Here is an 8,724-nt window from a genome sequence, read left to right as displayed (position 1 = left end):
TGTTTTTCGACCGATTGGCCAGTGGTTTGGCTCTGATTTGGCCATAGGCAGATTCAGCATCGAAAAACGAGCCAAGGGGAGAAAATTTACTTCGTTTGGCGGTCGAAAAACCTTCCGGTGCGGTGGCGGGTGGCGGCAACCGGCTCCTCTGGCGTCTGGTTCTTCTTCTCCAGCGAGGCACTGGCGGCTAGGGTTTGGGGTCGGGTGTGGGTTAGGTTATTTATAACCTTTCCCTTTTAATCTCAGCCGTTCATCACGTTTTAATTTGGGCCGTTCGATCGCGAAATAAATCTGGACCGTCCATCGCGATGAGATCTGGACCGTCCGCACGCATGAGATATGAACCGTTCAATCGAGTGCACACGGATCGCTCACGTGGCTCCGTCTGCGTGGTCTCCCGCGTCAGCTTCCTTGCCACGCGGCGTGTTATGGTTCGCCGGGGCCGCTGACTGGGCTGTTAACGTGGCTGCTGACGTGGCATAACTTTTTTAAATTGCGTTTTAACCCCCTGTTTCATATTTTCTTTTCAAAAATACTCACATAATCCAAATTTTCATCCATTTTTCCCAAAATCAATTTCAATTAAATCCCAAAAATAATTTTACCATATTTTATCATTATTATTATTATTATTATTATTAAATTAAATTAAATTAAATTAAAATCTTATAAATTAAATATTAAAAAATTAAACTAAAATTCTAATATATATAAGAATAATAAGAAAAAATAAAAATAATAAATTGGGTGTTACACCTACCGTCAACGTTGCCTAATACTGGATGGGGTATCGAGAAATAGACTTTTTGGCGCTCATACCGAATGGGGTACGAAGATGGTCCAATTCACCCTCATACCAGACGGAGTATGGGGATGACCAATTTGTTGACAATATTGTATATGGGTTCACGCATAGTGGGACATCCCTATGTGCCTCTAAGGATACCAGTAGACAAATAAAAATGAAAAATTATTCTTCTTGCTCATTTGAATATGAAGTTAGAGTGTTATTTGAGTTATTATCTCTATAGGTTGATTTTAGAAATCTCGTAACGGTAAATATATGCAATAAATAATTTTTCTTATGATAAATGAATTTATTTAAATCAAGAGTTTTATTGGTTGTTTTTATTATTTTCACTAACATTCAGCATCTGTATCGGTGAGTGGAGTGATATTCTTACTGAAATAGTGTAACTCACTCATTTTATTAACTAAGATCAAGATTATCAAAATTCAAATCTCGATCAATAAGAGGGTTATGAATAGTTCACAACCCGGACTCATTTCAAAAGTTAGTGAATGACGTTCTATAATACTCAGTTATTGATTTTTTGTTTATTTCATTAATTTTCGTAATTTCTTTTCGAATGAACATTCTCGTATCTTTATTGGGCATTATAAATTATTGTGTAAGGAATTTAAACTGTAAATTTTATTATTTTGTTTTCCAATTTAATTTATAATTTTATTTTCTTTTAAGTTCCGAACTTTTACATACTCTATTTATCGTTATACTACTTGAAACTCGTTATTTATTTTGTTCTTTATATCTTTACCAAGTTAGATAACCGAACATATTTTTATTAAGACGTCCTTTTAATCATTTTCAAAACTCAAATTGGCATCAATAGTTCCACTTTTGTGTATGAGGAAGATTGATAATATAATATAATATGTGATTTACATAAGTATGTACATATTATAATTATTTTCTGTATATATATATATATTTTGTATAAGCTAAAGCATGCTTGTATAAATAACTGTCAATATACTCAAAAAAACTATAATTTCAGAAATACAATCATTACTAAATTAATATGGTACCAAGCACGTGATTAGTTTTGAGCTCATAATTTCATTCAATACTTGGACTAAGGTTGATGTGCAATTACCTTTTTGCCTGGTTATCTCTATTATCTTTATTTTGGTTATTAAAATACAATAAAAATAATAAATTAGATAACTGAAAATAAAACAAAATTCGTTAAATAAATAATAAATTAATTAAAAAATATCTGATATTTTCTTCGTTTTTTTTTCCCGTCATTTTCTTCAATCTAAAAACATTAATGAACTTCTGATCAAATTTAATGATAAATCAAGCTCGAGACGTATTTGACTTTACTGGAATGGTCTTCGATTCTCATCCCCTCCGGGAATCCAACCGAATGAAACCAGAATTTAAGCCCAAATTCAAAATCAAGAACAACTCCGGTTTATATAATTAGTTCATCCAACACCAGAAAAAGGAGAGAGAAGTGAGACGAAAGAGTTTAATTTGCTAAACCTAGAATTCCTTTCATCAATCATATACATCACAGAGCAATTCCCCCAACAGATGCTGTCAAGAGAAAAAGAGAGAGAGAAACAGAGAGTTGCATATGTTAATTTGAAGAAGAGTGGAAAGGAAGATGGTTACGGGAGTGTTGATTATAGTGATGGTGAGCGCGGCCGCGGCCGGATTCCTTCTCGATCTGCCGGAGAAGACTGAGAAAATCGTCGACGGAGCACGGAAGCCGCAGAGGTCCGGCGGTCTGGTAGCCGTAAACCTCATAGGCTTTATCCAAAAGGCGATTGAAAAGAGGATGATAAAGAAACGAAATCGGAATCACAAATCTCTGAGAGCCTGAACAGCTGCAACAATCTTCTTCTTCTTCAACTCCAACTTGAACTGCAAGCCAACCTTTCTTTACCTTCATCTTCTTCTCCGCCTCTTGCATCTTCTCGTGTGATTTGATCAAAAAATTGAAAGGAGAAGTTGACTGTGATTTCAATTGGAGAGCTTAGTGATGGAGTCCGTAGGAATGGATGTATATATATAGTGGGCAGGGACCAAAAAAGAGAGAGTGGGCGATTTATTTATTTATTTATTTTAAATAAAAAAAGAAGCTATACATTTGGGTTGTGTGTACGTGAGGTGTGTTTGTACTTCATACGGAATAATCATTAATGTATATATTTTTATGATTTCTTTTTATTAATTTTGGACCGTCTCATTTGGTTACCCCTTCATGAAAGCTTCAAACTTTGTATATATTTATGAATTATTATTTGATTAATTTCTAACCATCTTATTTAATTACCCTTACGAAACCTTCAAACTCGAAACATCTTTTTGGGTCATTGTATTTAGATTAGATATTCAATTAAAAAAAAAAAAATGTTTACAATTATTTTCAATTGTGTAATTTTAAAATTCGTATTTTTTAAATATATCAAAACATGTTAGAATACATGATTCAATTTGAATTTTTGACTTTATATTCAAAGAATAATTTTGTATTATTAATAATAATTATTGTTGTGAGTAACATATATATTTGTATTTTTATTTATTATTATCAATAGAAAAGGAATTAGGAGATCATTATATATATCAAACTAAATAGGGAAACGGGTACTTTAAAAACTTTTAAGTCTTTATTGAATACTTTGAAAATGTTATTTAATTATAAATTAATATATATTTCGTTCATAAAACTATAGTAAAATTGATAATAAATTATAAAATTTATAAATATTTTTTTAAAAAAATAAAAAATTTAATTAATAAAATAAGTAGATATATTATTGATAATATGGAATATTTTTGGTTTGTCGTCAAATTATGAATGGATATTAAAGAAGTCTTCCATTGCATAATGTCATCAAGGAATTTATAAGGTATAAGCTTCCTGTCCAAGTGTAATGTGTGGCCATGGAGACAGCAAACTAGGCACAAAACCCACCATAACAAACAAAGGTTGGGAGAAATTCTTGTTTTGGTACGCAACATAAGTTTTTCTTCTTCTTTTTTAATTATTACACACCAATCAAATAATTCAAGCTTTAAAATTTAGGGCAACACTACATTAGTAGTTTATATATATATATATATATATATAAATGAATTAATATCAACCCAATGAAATGGTCAAATGGGAGATCCTTCAAATTTTATAAAGATAGTAGTTTTAGTTATTTTTTCATAAGAAAGTTCTCTTATTATTTATTAAGATACAATAATGTACTTGTATAAATTGCTAATGTAGTTTTTTTAGTTACAAATATATATATTTATATTCATTAATTATATGATACATATAAACCAATCATAATATATAAAAATAATTTTTTAATAAATAAAGTATTAGTAATTCGATAATATAGTTTATGAATTTGATTCAAATCAATAATTTCTTATGAATATCAATCATTAAGTTAAACAATTGTTTATTTATATGTCGATATTTAATATAGTTTTATATATCTTATAAGGATGTACGTTGATATAGTTTATTATCTTATATTGTAACGGCCCCGAAATTTTAAAGGCAAATGTATATATAAGAAAAATTATAAGTGCAGAAGCGAAATAAAAATTTTGATTAATATCCCTTACACAATAATCCAAACGTACTAAACGTATGAAAGAATAAACTAAATAAAATAAATACTAGAGATGAATGTTATAAATAAAACTATGAAATCTTTAGACATCTACTCGCCGCCTTCATGCGGGACGGGCTCGGAAGCCAAGTCTTCCTGATATGAAATGGTTAAGTAAGGAATGAGTTATATTAACCCAGTAAAGACATCACACTATCTTACTGTTACAGAAGTAAAAGTTGGTAGAAAACAAAAACGACCAATTGAGCATAATTTATAACAAACTCATTTATTAATAATAAAAACTTTTATTGTCCACTTACCTCGGTGAGATTCATGAAAACAACTTATGAGAAATAATAACATTATAAACATCATAAGATCATACACACTCTGTAACATAACACATATCATACTTTTGTATTTCAATCATCAGGCAACAAATTTTCTCTTTTATCAACCTACTAGTATCCATAAGGATCCATAGGGGATCCCCGCTACACGTGAACCATTCACATTAATAACTTGATTCCAGGACCGTCCCCATACCCCGTCCGGTATGAGGGTGAAACGAGCCATCCCCATACCCCATCCTGTATAGGCGCCAAAACACATAAAGTTTTCATACCCCGTCCGATATGAGAGACCACGTTCCCGGTAGGGTTCCCTATGGACCCGGTCCGTCCACCATCTCCGAAGATATCTAGTAAGGTTATCGACATTATCTATTTATCAATTCACATACTTTTTTTCATTTTCTAAGTCTCAATTATCCGATCAAACATAAATAGGTAAACCAGTAACGGACACCAAACAAGGCAAGACAACATCGGGTTCACAATAATTCAAACCATAATAAACGAAACCATGATTCATGCATATAAAACCATAGAATAAACACATCAAGTACCAAACTGCATTCAAAACTGTAAAATAAATCAAACAACACCTTACTGGAAGATACATCAGATTCGGGCTCAATTAGCAACCTTAATTAATTATACATATCTATTAATTCATAACATACCATTTTATCATTTATTAAGCTTTAATGTCGTAATAGGAAATAGGATGAGAGATCCTTATTTATTTTGGAGTCTGAAATCGGGTTCTCACTTCGCTTACGCGCAGTCCCTAGATTCCTTGAATTTTTCTCCAGAAACTAAAACACACTTCCGGTACTTGTACATGTCCCCAAAAAATCTCAAATCAGATCCAGGGCCTTTTCGACCAATTTTGAAATTCCGGCACGGCGACTCCGTCGTGCTCCGGCGATGGCGCTGCCGCCCATGGCAGTGATCCGCCTCGGGTTGGCCGTTTCTGACCGTTTTCGGCCGTATTCGGCCAAACTTGTATTGGTTCTTGTGATAAAAAATCCCTAGGGCCCTCGATGGGCCAAAATATTACAGAAAACTGGGACTTATCGGCAGTGGAGCTCTCGGGTGCGACGGCTCCTCCGGCGCGAGTCGCGATTTGGTATTTTGCTCCGGTCAACCTGTAGAGAAAAGGACGATGGTCACAGTGGTATAAAAATTACATCGAACGGGAACCGGGAAGGACTTCATCGGAGGCAAAAATTGAGAAAACCCGCGGCTGCGCTGCTAGACTTCGGCGGTATTTCCCGGCCAATTGGCTGGTGGTTTAGCTCCGATTTGGCCACAGGGAGGTTCAGCATTGAAAAACAAGCCAATGGGATAAATTTTACCTCGTTTGGCAGCCGGAAAATCCTCTAGTGCGGCGGCGGCCAGTTCCTCCGAAGTATATATAACAAAAATTCTAAGTGCGAAAGCGAAATAAAAATTTTGATTAATATCCCTTACACAATAATCCAAACGTACTAAACGTATGAAAGAATAAACTAAATAAAGTAAATACTAGAGATGAATGTTATAAATAAAACTATGAAATCTTTAAACATCTACTCGCCGCCTTCCGGTGGGACAGGCTCGGGAGTCAAGTCTTCCTGATATGAAATTGTTAAGTAAGGAATGAGTTATACTAGCCCAGTAAAGACATCACATTATCTTACTGTTACAGAAATAAAAGTTGGTAGAAAATAAAAACGACCAATGGAGCATAATTTATAACAAAATCATTTATTAATAATAAAAACATTTACTATCCACTTACCTCGGTGAGGTTCATGAAAGTAACTTATGAGAAATAATAACATTATAAACATCATAAGATCATACACACTCTGTAACATAACACATATTATACTTTTGTATTTCAATCATCAGACAACAACTTTCCTCTTTTATCAGCCTACTAGTATCCATAGGGAGTCCCCGCTACACGTGAACCATTCACATTAATAACTTAATTCCAGGGCCGTCCCCATATAGGGTTCTGGCGGCTAGGGTTTGGGGTTGGGTGTGGATGCGATTATTTATAACATTCCCCTTTTAATCTGAGCCGTCTATCACGATTTAATCTGAACCGTCCGATCGCGATTAAATTAAAAATAAATCTGGACTGTCCATTGCGATGAGATCTGGACCGTCCGTGCGTGATCAAATCTGGGCCGTTCACACGTGTGAGATCTGGGCCGTCCATGTGCGCTTTTGATCTGGGTCGTCCGTGCGCGCGGGAACGGATCTGGGCTGTCCGATCGCACGCACACGGAGCACCCACGTGTCTCCGTCCCGCATGGCTTCCCGCGTCAGCATCCCTGCCACGCGGCGTGTCCTGGTTGGCTGGGACTGCTAACCGGGCTGCTGACGTGGCTGTTGACGTGGTATATTTTTTTAAATTACGTTTCGACCCCCGATTTTCGATTTTCTTTTCAAAAACACCCACAGAATCCAAATTTTTACCTTTTGTTTTCAAAAGCAATTTCAATTAAATCTCAAAAATAATTTTACCCCATTTTATTATTATTATTATTTTTATTTCTATTAAATTAAATTAAATTAAATTAAAACATATTGTTACAAAATAAATTAATTATTAAAATAAAATAAACCAAAATAATTCCAATAAAAAATAATAATAATAATAAAGGTTTGGGTGTTACATATATGAATTGTAATTTAGTAAAATATAACTTTACAATGTTTAATAAGTAAATATTTGATTAATATCTTTTAATATTAATAAATAATTTTATTAGTAATTATATATTATTAATGAATTAACTCGTACTAATTATAATTATTATTTTTATACGAGTAATTTATTAATATAAATAACTCAATATATTGTTAAAACTTAATTTATAAAAGACTAAAATAATATTGTTTGTGTTAGTAATTTACCAATATGAATAGTTTAATTATTTTTTAAAAATTAAATTAATTTTTATTTTTTTAAAAATGAATACAAAATTGTTAATTTATGTATTATTTATACAAATACTAAATATTTAACGGAATAAATATATATTTTACCCCATCATATATTATATTATATTTATTTATTTAATTTTACCATAACGCTTATTGGCTGGCTGCGTTTTAGTGGTGGGGTCAGGGGTTGACACACACAGCGACTGGGAGTGGACAACCGCCGGTGGGTCCCACCACGCACAAGTGGATGGATCGTATCTTTCTCCATTATTTTAATTTAAAATTAAAAAAAAATATGGAATTTTCCTATTTGTTGGGCGGGTTTGTGCTGCATGCGTATTATTTAAATCAAATAAAATAATTAATGTTGATAATTTTTTTAATATTCATAATATATATATTTTATATATACACACACACTGTAATGGTGGATACACGGCAGCACACTTTGGACTTACCCAGAAGGCAATATTCTGAATAAAATACGAAGAATTTTTTAATTTATTTTTACCAATTATTTCTCTTTAAAAAAATATATAATAAAATGGTCAAAGTTGCAATCTTAGTCATCATCAATGAGTACGGATGTAGTCCTTAGCACTGCGACCTTCCACCAAATTTTGTGCATATTAAATGAATAAATATTTTATAGCGAACATAAATTTTTTAATCAAAATATTCATAACAATTTTTTTTTAAAAAATTCAATCCAACTTAATAAATTAAAAAAAATACCTTACCATCTAATTTTAAAATCGGGAAAAGGGGTATGCAATAAAGTGGTCTATATCAATTAATTAATTTGATTATTTTAAAGAATCAATATATAATTTTTAAATACAAAAATAAAATTCTATTTCTACTTAACTACAAAATTTATATATATATATATATTTTTTTTAATAATTAATTTTTGGGAGAATAAAAATTAACTGCCTTCTAAAGTGCAGGGTTAATAAAGCCGTATCTCCTTCCAAGATATTCAAGCACTGACATTCAGGACCGCATATTACGTGGGTTAATTTTCACCGTCTTTACCAATAAAATATATACTTTAAAT

This window comes from Carica papaya, chromosome 6 (genome assembly GCF_054855325.1).
Source record: "Carica papaya isolate Zhongbai chromosome 6, ASM5485532v1, whole genome shotgun sequence".
Lineage (NCBI taxonomy): Eukaryota > Viridiplantae > Streptophyta > Magnoliopsida > Brassicales > Caricaceae > Carica > Carica papaya.
This window is presented reverse-complemented; position numbering follows the sequence as displayed.